This window comes from Cupressus sempervirens, chromosome 6 (genome assembly GCF_028749045.1).
Source record: "Cupressus sempervirens isolate cs-2001-9-10 chromosome 6, ASM2874904v1, whole genome shotgun sequence".
In the NCBI taxonomy this organism is placed as follows: domain Eukaryota; kingdom Viridiplantae; phylum Streptophyta; class Pinopsida; order Cupressales; family Cupressaceae; genus Cupressus; species Cupressus sempervirens.
In genome coordinates this window covers 684,280,849-684,293,568 of record NC_143123.1, presented here as the reverse complement: position 1 = coordinate 684,293,568, position 12,720 = coordinate 684,280,849, and the positions used below count along the sequence as shown (strand labels likewise).

The 12,720-nt window shown below is 36.1% G+C and overlaps 1 pseudogene; it reads right to left on the bottom strand.

Annotated features, from left to right (window-relative positions):
* Positions 1 to 1,939: 1,939 nt before the first annotated feature.
* LOC149554041 (ABC transporter G family member 11-like) overlaps positions 1,940 to 12,720 on the bottom strand; it is a 47,230-nt pseudogene continuing 36,449 nt past the window's right edge.

Below are 12,720 nucleotides of genomic sequence, written 5' to 3'. Positions count from 1 at the left end.
TCTTTTCCGATGTCCTAGTCCCTAACCATAGCAACTATCGACCACATGTTGAGTCCAAATCGTGTCATCCTAACTCGTCCTATTTTTAGTTAGGTAACTGCAGTGAAATTTTCCCTAACTTTGACTGGGAAGTTACCGCATGTGTAGGGTTTCTTGGAGTGAAAATGTTTGTAAACATCCTTATGCAAAAGCTTCATTCTTCTCTTTTCTCTTTACAAAAGTTGAACATATTTTCGGCCTTCTCCTGGTAGTGTAGAACAAATTGATCAAATAGCGTTGAGAAGAATGTGAAGGAGCATCAAATTGACAAAATACTGGTGCTCGATTTGTCAGTCACGCCACTTCACCTTTGCCGGTATGAGAATTGTTGAATATATTGTTGTTTCTTCCATTTTAAAAGGTAGGGTTTCTTCTTTTTTGTCTTAATATATTACTCCCCTAGCATTGTAGCCACCACCTTCTCTATTTTCTTTATCTCAGTTCTTTGAGGCACCATTTCAAATCTAAGCTTCAAAGCCTAAACAAACACTCGATCACAATATAAACATGATTATTTCGATCCTTCAAGAACATAGCATGATTCACTACCCCTTAAATAGAAGAACACAAACACTAAAAAATACAGGAAACAATTTCGATCTTCTACTTCACCAGATGAAGAATTTTCACTGAAAAATGTGTCTTGCGAGTACTGTGCATAACAATTGCTCAAATAAACTTGACTGACAACAACGTTTCCACAGATATCTTTGAGCCTCTACACAACTGCAACCATACAAGTACCACAATCCATCAAAGACAAGTCCCCCTCGCACTGCGCAAGTCGATGGACATACCCTGTCTTTGAATCTCCCGAATTTGACAGATGGAAGCCATTCCCGTCAAAGTTCCACTAAATATGCTTTCAATCCATAAAAAATCATCTCCATTTTTCAAAAGGGTATGCAGAGTACTGTTTATTGGTATACCAACACCAATAATTGTCTCATAAAAGATGTGGGTATGAGATCTTCTTTGAAGATCCCTCAATTTTAGGTATTGATCAGGTAGTCTTTAATTGGCATTTTTGATAGCTTTTACAGAGAGGAGGTGACACCAAGAGAGGAACGAGAAGAGACATAATTCTCCGTCTTCTAGGTAATCTACTTATCAGAGTTGTATTGGGGAATCATGAATACCCTCTACAACACACACACACACACACACACACAAATAAACCCTACCTTTTAAACTGGAAAAAAATTGTACACACGAAGATCATAAAATATGAAATATATATATATATATATATATATATATATATATATATATATATATATATATATATATATATATATATATATAAAATTGAGTACTATTTTATTAATCTTTTTTATAGCATTAGAATCAAGCAAAAGGTAGTATATATCCTACCTCAAAGATTTACAGGATCTAAAGACGGTCATTAGATTTGGAGAATAATAAACTTACTGAAATTGGTTCTTCAATTTTTTTAAATTTAGATTCTTGAAATGCACTTAAAATCTTGATCATCACAACATAGTCAAGATGATCCAATCCTTAGCATGAACATAATGATGATAAAGATGAATAAGTAGACACCACAAAATGAATATTTTTAATGGCTAATAGTGACATAACTCAGATACGAGAGGTTAGGCCATGGGTATTAGTTGTTTAGTTGAATTTTCTCTCAAGTCTCGAATCATATCTTTCTTTCTTTACTATCCTTCTCTTTCCTAATGATGCACCATAGAATACGATGTAAAACAATACTAAAAATCATGTACAATTGAATCTAGAAATTAAATTCCATATTAGTTTAGTCTTGTCCAACTTTATAATGGAAGATCTTTAGATCTTATTTCCTTGATATTTTTTTGAGGATTTTTTTTTAAAAACAAAAAAAATATAGAAAGCAAGAATAAAAAGTAATTACCTAAATGCCATCACCAGTGATAATACCCATGAGGAAGTTAGGCACAACACAAGCTATGGCCATCATGAGACTTTCCACCACTGTAACACTTGCATATAGGCACAACACAAAAAAGGCATAGTGGCTGAACCCAAGATGTAGCCTAACGATGTAATAACAAACCGTCCCCTAATATTATTTAAATCATAAGAAAATATGGCGTCCGTGATAGAGTATTGCCCACCATGAAAGCCACAACTCCATAATGCCCATTAATCCTTTCTTGCTGAAATACCTACATCACACAATAAAAGTAATAATTTCATTTATAATCATGAAATTTCCACAATCCATAATGATCTAGCTGAAGATAATTCCATTTAGTTCAGCCAAGAGATGAAAACATCAAAGCTTCAATCTTTAGCACATGAATTTACCTTCATATCTTCAACAAAATATGGGAAGCCTCCAATAGACATGAAAGTAACAAAGCCAAAAATGAGGGAAGCACTAGCTCCTCTAGCTTGAACACATGTTGTAGAACATGTTTAAGTGAAAAATTTGAGTAGTACAAAAATATCTCCATAAAAATCTCACGGGTGACATGAAAATGAAGTCTTACTAGTATGGAATTATAGGATGTACCAACATTCAAGTAGATGGTTCCAATACAAATTGTGAGAAAAATGTAAATGACAAGCCTGAGCCAATAATACCCAACATCTCTGCTCATATTAATAAATGACTTATGCGTTAAAATGTAGCCCTGCATCAAGAAACTAGCTTGGGTGCCCCCTAAATCCAACACCGTTCCTCTCTGCAAATCAAAATTTTAAATCACAAAATGCTTCTACAAATTCATTTCCTTCAATATTAGAGTAGTAAGATTCAAAACAATGGAGCTTACAATTTGCAATATTTCACGTACTCTGGCCTGTGCTGCTTGATGATGCTTAGAGTGCTGGTACTTCTCCACGAGAGTTTGGGTAGCTTGGCTTGTTGTGATTTTGTCAAAAGGATCATCTAATCTCTTGATCTAATCACATGAATAAAAGCTTAATCTTCATGAAACAAACACCTTTCAATGAATTGTAAGATTCACAACATCAAATTAAGGTCCAAGATGTAGAAAGTACCCGTAGTTTCATTGAACCTTTCAGTGTACCTTCACTTTGTCAAAATATGAGCTAATACATCTTAGAAAGTGATCAGATGGGTTCTGTTGTCAGTAAAGTTATAAAATAGCCGATGGGTAGATTAGCATATTGTCGGTAAAGTTATAAAATAGCCAATGGGTAGATTAGCATCCAAAAGGATGTGTGGCTATTGATTCACCCCTTTAGAATGGTATATGTACACCGTCTGGAATGGACTTTGGATCATGGTTGTAATCATTATTGTAAGAAATCATATCAATATGTAGTATCTTCAACATACATGCAAATAATAAAAGTAATACTCATGTGTTACATATTCTTGTCTATTGTTTGCATGCATTAATACATCGTTTACCCTGTATGGTAAACATTTGGTGTCGTTGCCCAATGGACTTGGAATGAAGGCAGAGGAATGAAGACTAATGTCGAATCAACTTAACAAGGATAGGGATAAGATAAAGGAAAAAGATTAAATACACACCGCACAAGAAATTTTAATTTTGGCACAACAAGCCAAGCGCAGATGGAGGCTTCAGCAGATTGTTGACGGACACTGAGAGGGTGAAAGGGCACAGATAGAGGGAGTGCATTCACCTAGCATACAAGGGAGTGCCGAGGAATTGCTAGAAGAGATTCGACAGCGATGGAATTTGGTAGAAGAAACAAGGGAGGAATTCCTTAACTTGTATATGCCGAGGGTAGAGAATCCAAACGGAAGCAAAGTAACTCGCACGACTTTGAGTACTGAGAGAGCACGAGCATGGAGTGAACTCTTTGTCTATGATACACCTCCTGGACGGACAACTTCGCTTGAGGAATACTCTTTTTCACCAAGTAATGCGGCTGTTGGAAATAAGATGACTATCTGAAATAGCGCAGGTGTGCAGAACAACGTGGGTACACAACAAATACCTCAAACTCAAATAGTAATGGTAGGACCAAAGGAAGAATTGCCAAAGTTTAATGGTGATGGAACGACCGATCCAATCAGACACTATAAGACATGCAAAATAATTTGGATGGCGAATGGTGTAATCGACATAGATGAGTGGGTCCGACAATTTCTAGCAACCCTGAGGGGTGTAGCAATTGATTGGTTTACCGATGCCAATCCCCAAAAATTAACTACATGGGCGAGAGTTAAAAAGAAGTTTATCATCGAATTTCAATTGCTACGAGACGACAATGAGATAGTAGCATAAATCTACACCACAAAGTAGGGTAAAAATGAAATAGTCCATGTCTATGCTAAAAAACTAAAAGAATTAGTAAATAAAATGGAAAGTAAGCCAGCGGAGGGGCTAAAAAAGAGATGGTTCATTGAAGGACTACGCTAGGATTTAAAGAGGAAAATGAAGATTGTGCCGCCATCGTCATACACCAAAGCATACAAACGAGTGATGGACTTAGAGAGTGAACAGAAAATGAAAAAGAAGAAGAAAAGTAGCTCATCTAACTCAAATGAATTGTCTTCTGAAGAAGATAACAGTGGTGATGAAATAGTAAGAAGGTCCAAGCTCTCCAAAAGGATATGATCAGAATGATTAAAGATTTCAAGAATATGTAGAAAGAGAATAGCCAGACTAAGGAAAATAAGCTATGGTGCACAAAATGCAAGACATAAGGTCACACCTGTCCGAAGAATCAGTTCTATGATATCTACCAAATTATGGGACATTCCAAAAAGGAATGCCCATTTAATATGAAGACAAGAGGGCATCAATAGGTGCTCCTGACATAGGAAACTTTCACTTCATGAGGGATTGAAAATAGAAACAATGACGGTGCCACCTCAAGTGGGTACAGAAACAACAAAAGTGGACAAAACAACAACACCAGTAACACCAATAATAACAATAATAATGGAGGCTGAAGTTGAATACAGTACCACATGAGTGGATGATTGATGATATAGTGCCATGCATGCAACCTCTGGGGGCACTTCGATAGAGATTGTACCACGAAGGAGATGCCACAACTATTATGTAGATGGTGTAGTCTAAGAGACCATGAGGATTCAAAATGCCTAAAGAAGGCGGTGAATTTGTTAAGCATTGAAGCATGTGATGAGAAAATACTAGCTGTCACACGGGAGCATGATGAGAAGCCAAGGTACCCAGATGTAGAGGAAGAGAAGAAAAGGTTGCGGCAAGCATGAACAAAGTTAGATGGAAAACTGCAAGTAAAAGACACTGCTGCAACCTCGAAAAGAAACCTGCTGAGAAAAACATAATAAGGCAGGTGATGCAAATGGAAGTCTTGATCAAATTAAGTGACCTTCTCACAATGACCCAGTTACGGATGACCATTTCGAATATGACACCATTTTTTAAAGTGACAGAGGAAATAGGAAGGGACAGTAGTGGAACGACGACAATAGACCCAATGCTATTGGCACTTACAACAAGACAACATCTAACAATAGTCGAGATGGGCATTTTGGGAACTGTTTTGATAGACACAATTGTGGAAGGAGGGTCAGGCATGAATGTGTTACCAGAATATGTATGGAAAAAGTTAAGACAACCTATACTATGGCCACCAACCTTTCAGTTCCTCACGACAGGCCAACATGAGATCAAACTATTGGGAACCTTGATGGCGCAACTGATAACTATTGGAACACAACCATTTTTATTGGATTTCGTGGTCATTCCACTAAAAAGAAGAGGATATGATGCTATTCTTGGATGAAGTTGGTTAGTACAAGCAAACGTAAAACATGACTGAAAATGAAATACCCTATTAATGGAGTGCGGCGGCAGAAGATTCATAATTAACCTACACAAATAAATGGTAGGTGAGGAGGCAACATCGTCGGATTTCAAAGGCGAAGGTGGAGGGGATAACGAGGGGAAGAAGAGAATGGAACCTAATGAAGAGGGATTATTGAGACTGGAAGAAGGGTTGAATGAGGATGATCTAGACTCATTGAATGACCTTTTCCACTAGCAGTTGGAGGATTATGAGCTCTTTCTGAGCTGTAATATGTTAAGGGTTGATGAAAAGGGAGAAGAAAATGCATGTCTGAAGGAATACAAAGAAGTGGAAGAAGGAAAGATCATTACGACTGAAGCTAAAGACAACAAAAGGACAGATTCTACCGTACAGTACACGGTGAACAGACTACGTGGAAAGAAAAGGTTATACTACACCACGAAATTAGTAGAAAGGTGCTGACAGCAAGGAAAACACATTGTACAATTTGCACAGGAAACAAAGAGGAAAGGCTTAATAAAAACTTCAGCAGTGTAGAGTGAAGGTTTTAAAATCAAGAATACAGTTATTGATGGCAAGGAGTGGTAGTTGACAGAATTCATGGTATGGAGTTTGAAGAACAAATTAGGCAATATGGAAAACCTAAGGGAGATATTGTGTAACTTAAATAAACTTGATGAGTGACAATTGTAGGCACAATGGGCCATGGAGGTGACACAGAATAGGCGCAAAGCATGGCATGATAAATACCTAAAATTAAATAAGTTTCAACCAGGCCAGTTAGTGTTGAAGTATAATGGGTAGAATGAAAGTTCAGAGTCAAGTGGGTAGGACCATACAAAATACAAGAAGTTGGTGATAACGGGGCGATTAAGTTATGGATGCTTGACAGGAAGGAAGTACTAGACGCGGTGAATGAGTCAAAATTAAGAATCTATCATGAAAGAAATACTCCCTTGTTGACGAACAATTGATTTAAAAAAAGATAAAAAAAGGAAGAAAAAAAAAGAAAAAGAAATAAAAAAGATTTATAAAGACACTGTACAACCCATACAGCTCAGTCGGACACTATACAGAAAGCAAGGAAGAAAGGAATACATGTAGGCACCGTACGAAAAACAAGGAAGGGGAAAAAGACTGTACGCCATATAGATTTAGAAAAGGCCTATACGGTTGGGCACCATACATACACAATCCACACAGGCACCGTACAAATGCAAAAAGATATGTGAAGGCACCATACAACCCATACAAAGTTCAGGAGGATTAAGCTTAAACCATCTCACCAAGTGACCATCATACAAATTTTAGAAGAGCTTCCCTACAGATGAAGAAGAGTTACCGTATGGATGAAGGAAAGTTACCATATGACCGAATTGCATAGTCCATACGGACGTGAAGCAGGTTGAATGTAGCATATGACTGTGCCACAAACATGATATTTTAGGGAAAGTTTAGGACAACAAAGTGGGAATCATTGCCACCAAAGAAACTTTGCCGCAAAAAATAAAAAGAGAAAAGGAGAAAGATGTAGCCATATAATAGAAAGATATAGAAAAAAATTAAAATGATGATAAATAAAAAATGTTCAGAATGAATAATACATGATGCCCAAGGGAAGGGAAAGATATAAACAGGTAGTAAAACATAAGTAGTTGCCAGAAAGAGTGTGGGATCAGAAGAAAACCACAAAAACAACGTATTCCATGGAATTTTGTGTGGCTTTGAGAGTACTAATTTGGTCTTGGTGGTGGGGGCGCTACCCCTTGACCTCGTGAGGGCGCTGCCCCTAGATCCCTAATCGCTTCAGTTATCAATCGTGGGAAGTAGGACCAGTTGATGAGACCTGGAGCTGTTGCAGGCATGGAGTGTTTGTGTGCCAGAGGTGGAGAGAACAATAGAGCAAGCCTTTCGAGAGGGGTGATACACTTTGAGGCACTTGGAGTAGGTGTTGGATGTGAAGCTGTCATGGTGGATGCATAGAGAACTTGGGAGGAGTTGATCATCTAGTTGAAGGCAGTACATCGACACTTGGCTCAATGTACCCAAGAGTTGGAAGCAGAGAAAGCGACATGGGTGTATATTTTGTAATTTTCATCCGGAGATGAATTTTATTTTTGGGGGGATGATGTTGTCAGTAAAGTTATAAAATAACTGATGGGTAGATTAGCATGTTGTTGGTAAAGTTATAAAATAGCCGATGGGTAGATTAGCATCCAAAAGGACATGTGACAGTTGAGTCACCCCTTCAGAATGGTATATGTACACCATTTGAAATGGACTTTGGATTATGGTTGTAATCATCATTGTAAGCAATCATATCAATCTGTGGTATCTTCAACATACACGTGAATAATAAAAGGAATACTACTGTGTTACATATTCTTGTCTATTTTCTGTATGCATTAATAAACCATTTACCTTGTACGGTAAACATGTTCCAGAAAGGTGGGCAAGGAAATCCTGCTTGCTAAAAAAACTACAAACATTACAACAATTCTTATTTGTGAGAATCCAAGAATCTAGTTTAGATCAATATTTAATACCACAATAATCATCAATCAATGTAGCAATTTTTTAATGGGGAATTTCATATGAAGGGTATTAAATAAGCACATTCCATTTAGGGAAAAATATATATCTAAAAACAATAGTTCTAGCTATTTAAAGCTGTTGTATTTGTTTCTATTTTTGATGCTCAGACCTTAGCTAGGTCACCACTCTACAAGTTTGAGTGTTCTCTAGATGCTTTTTCCTTGTTAATATGTGTGCTATTATTTCATAAATGATAACTACTTTTGATTTATATAATACAAATAATTTTTAGATAATATTAAGAGTATTTACTTATGTAACATATGTATATAAAGAACATTCTCAGTAATATGACTGTTGACCTTCATTGATAGTACTGTTAAATTGTTTTGATTCATTTCAAATAGTTTATAGAATTGACATTCATCTTGTCATTTTCAAGTGAAAAGGAAATATAGTTTAATAAAAGAGGGAAGCCATTATACAATGCATAATGGGCCTTGTAGTTTTAGTGGTAGAGAAATGTTTAATATCCATTGAATGTATCTACCAACGATCGCAATTTTCAGTAGAAATTTCGAAACAATTCATTTGTGATCGAAAGAATTCCATCAACTTATTCTTCAACTACATCCTGATCCAACTTTAAATCCTTTGTACAACTTCAAAAATTCTTGTTCCTAGATTGGTAGCAGTAACTCAAATATTCTTAAATACAACAACCTACCATCTAACTAAGCCCAATGACAATAACTCTACTATTATTAAATATGGCAACCAACCATTATAACAAAGCAAGCTTACCTCACATGTCTGAGATGCCTAGCCAAAGTAAACAATTTTCCCTCCAAAAAGCAAGTAGAGACTATCAAAGAGTTCAAACACCTCGCTGCTTGGTTGATGAACTAAAGCTATAATAGTATGCCCATCCCTCGCCAAATTCTTAATTTTTGGGTAATAAAAAATGTAGATGCACTAGAATTAACAATTCACCACATATCAATACATGTAGTTTGAATTAGTGATAATCAATAGTCTACCCAATTAGTCATAACCACTAGCAGTTAGTAGTCTATGCTCTGCAAAGAATAATATATTCATTAATGGAGCATTATGTGGTGTATAAGGAACAATAAAAAATCATTAAAACCCTCTTTGATGCTATTCTGGATTTAGGATCTGCCACTAATTAACAATTAGAGTGACTGATTCTTACCTATCTAAACCCCTTGTTGGTTCATCTAGAAAAAAACAACCTTGGCCTTATGAGGATTTTCAAGCCAATGCTCTCTTCTCTTTTCTCCACCATCGATTCCCCTCAAGTGCCAATTTCCAATAGGAGTGTTGGCACATTCTTGAAGACCCATTTCAACAAGTGTAGACTCCACTAGTGCTGATTTCTCTGACCAGGGCATCTTATTAGGAAGTCTCAAACAAGTAGAGTATGCTATAGTCTCCCTCACGATCAAGGTCCCAATTAGAGTATCATCTTGAGTTACATATGCCTACAACCAAACATAGGAGATATAAATGTATTTAACATCAAACATCAACAATTCACTCAAAAATAACGCAACCCTTGTTAAGTACTATTAAGGAGAAACCTATGATTAAATCATATTGCTATTTTGAAGGAAAGATTTTGCTTGCGACCATTCAACTTGATAGATCTAGACTGAAATGCATTAGTTTCCAATCTACCTGATTTCCACAAACAAATGAAAAATGTAAAAGGTATCATCAATAGTACATTATGCAACACAATTTAATAAAAAATAGTAGCTTCATATAGATAGATTAAAATTTGAATAAGTTTAAATATAGACAAATATAAAAGATTGGAGACAATGAAGCAATAATTTCTATTGTGTTTTTTTAAAAGACCAACCTCACAAAACTGTTAGGATTTGCAGGGCACTAAATGTATATGGAAGCTGTGTTTAGTAACAGTCTTGTTATATTATTGTAGACTATATAGGATTTTACAATTAAGGAATAAATTAAAAGAAATCAGTGATTCACTTTAGGCGCCCTACATATGGGAAAGAGCAAAGCCTTTTGTGGATATGAAAGAGGTTCCCTATAGAAAGGAAAGAGCGGATATGAAAAATATGCTAGTAAGATGTAGTGGTTTGAAAACACCCAAAAAATAGATTATCCTCCAAGTACAGAGAACAAAGTTGAAAATGTGTAATTCTTTTTATTTCCTTTCTTAGGAGAGCAAGATTGTTGTGCAGAGGACTTCTCCCAGGTTTGGCAGAGATGGCCATGTAAGTGTGACAATTAAAGTCATTATCATTTACAGTCATTTCAACATCATATAGTTCAAATGAATGGTGTATGAATAGTTGCATTGACTTACACTTAATTTCAAATATAAAGCCAAAAACCTAGAGCAGTGGATTTTCCATCGAGGGAAGTCGTGGGAGATGCTGCAATTCACGAGTGTGATACTGATGTTGCTGGTGACATGTCCCTTAGTTGTAGTGAGGTTTGAATTTTGTATTCATTGTTGATAAATGATGTAATCTGTAGGAAGATGACACTCGTATGTATTACAGTTACATGCTATAAGTATTTTTTGTATGGTAATGTTTATATTTGTGTTATTGTTCCCTCTATGTAGGGGAGGGGTCAATATAGAATCGAGAAGTCTGCCCAAGGAGGATATATTACTACCTTGTCAGAAGTTATTCTATTGATGAGGGAAAGAAGTTTTGGGACATTGCAAGGATGAACCTGCATAGGTTGCAAATTCACAATCTCCAATTTATTGTGGCACCTTACTGTGGGAGGCCTTTTGTAAGGAATAGAAAGCGATGTTGTTATGAGTCAAAATCAACATGATACGACTTTAAGAGGGCCACAAGTGTTGATTACTAGATGATGATAAGGTTTGATGCTCAAAGAAGGCATTTACAACAATGCATATGCAAACTATACAAGGTCTCCTTAGTTGAATGCCTTCCAGAAGAGGGTCTGGCCAAGATTGAAGAGGAAATGCATTACTAAGAGAGTGATAAGTTTAAGAAGGAGAGATTGAAAAGGGTTGTAGCATTGGTGAAGAGAAGAGAGATCATGGTATGATCAATTTGATTTAACAACTTGTTCTTTATGCAAAAAATATGTGCAAACATGTGAACCACTTTAGAGAAATATGATGATATTTATTAAATTTTCTACTAACAGGACACTTCATATTTAGCTGATAAGAGTTCTATGGATGGTGTTGTTGAAAGATCAACATATACACCACCTTCTACCTCAGTTGTAGGTGGTAAGAGTTGCACACAACAATCTCATGCATGACAAAATAAGTCTGGTAGAGGAAAAAGAATCTTTGTAAGTGCTAAAAAAATTATTGACTTTGAGGATGATATAAGGGGGATCCCTTCTATTTCTAGAAGTGAGAGGGTGGAGGTAACGAGGAACACACAATATTATTTTCTATTTATGTAAGATCGAATTGTGTATTATTTTTATTTTTATTTTCACTAGTCATGTTTGGTGGTTGTGAACATTTTGGTTTGATATTTAAAAATAAAATGAATGATTTATTCTATGTCATACGTCTGCCATGAAAGACACTGTTGCAACAATAGTTGAGTGTAAAGACTGTTAGGATTAAACCACAGACAAAAATAAAAATTACATGCAAATATAACCAATAATAGGAAATAATAGAACACACAAAAAAGAACACAAGGCACCAAGATTTAACGTGGTTCACCCAATCCTTGGGCTACATCCACCAAATAACAAGTTTGATATTATTACGATCTAGTGATTACAACCTGATTACAATTTGTAATCCCTTACACCTCAATACTGTCGCAAGAACCAATTTCGCATCACAACTTAATAAAAATACCTAACCCTAAGCCCTTTTATCCAAGTAATTTTATGTTGCTTTAGGGTTACAACATGTTAGCCATTTGTTAGCCACAACGTCGGCCATGGCCCGATTTTTTTTTTTAAAGTATGTACAATACTTTCTTGATCAGTCACCACAAACTAATAATCTCCCACTTGGGGACTGATTAGACTCCACACTAGACAACAATCTCCCACTTGGAGATTGATCTTGTAGCAATACTACTACCACATGGGGCTCCCACTGGATTAAACCACCCTAGACTCTGCTATTCTTTTATTCATGTTCAAACTAGAAGACCAACCGAAGCTGAAGAGGAGTTCACTTCTCCCTTGTCACTACCTTTGTAAACATATTTGTTGGATTGTCATTTGTATGTATCTTGTCCAGTTTTAACTATCCATCCTCCAAAACTGATTGAATGAAATGGTACCGCAATTGTATGTGTTTGGTCTTTGAATGCAGAGCTGAATTCTTTGCAAGATGAATGGCACTCTAACTATCTCTAAACAAATAAT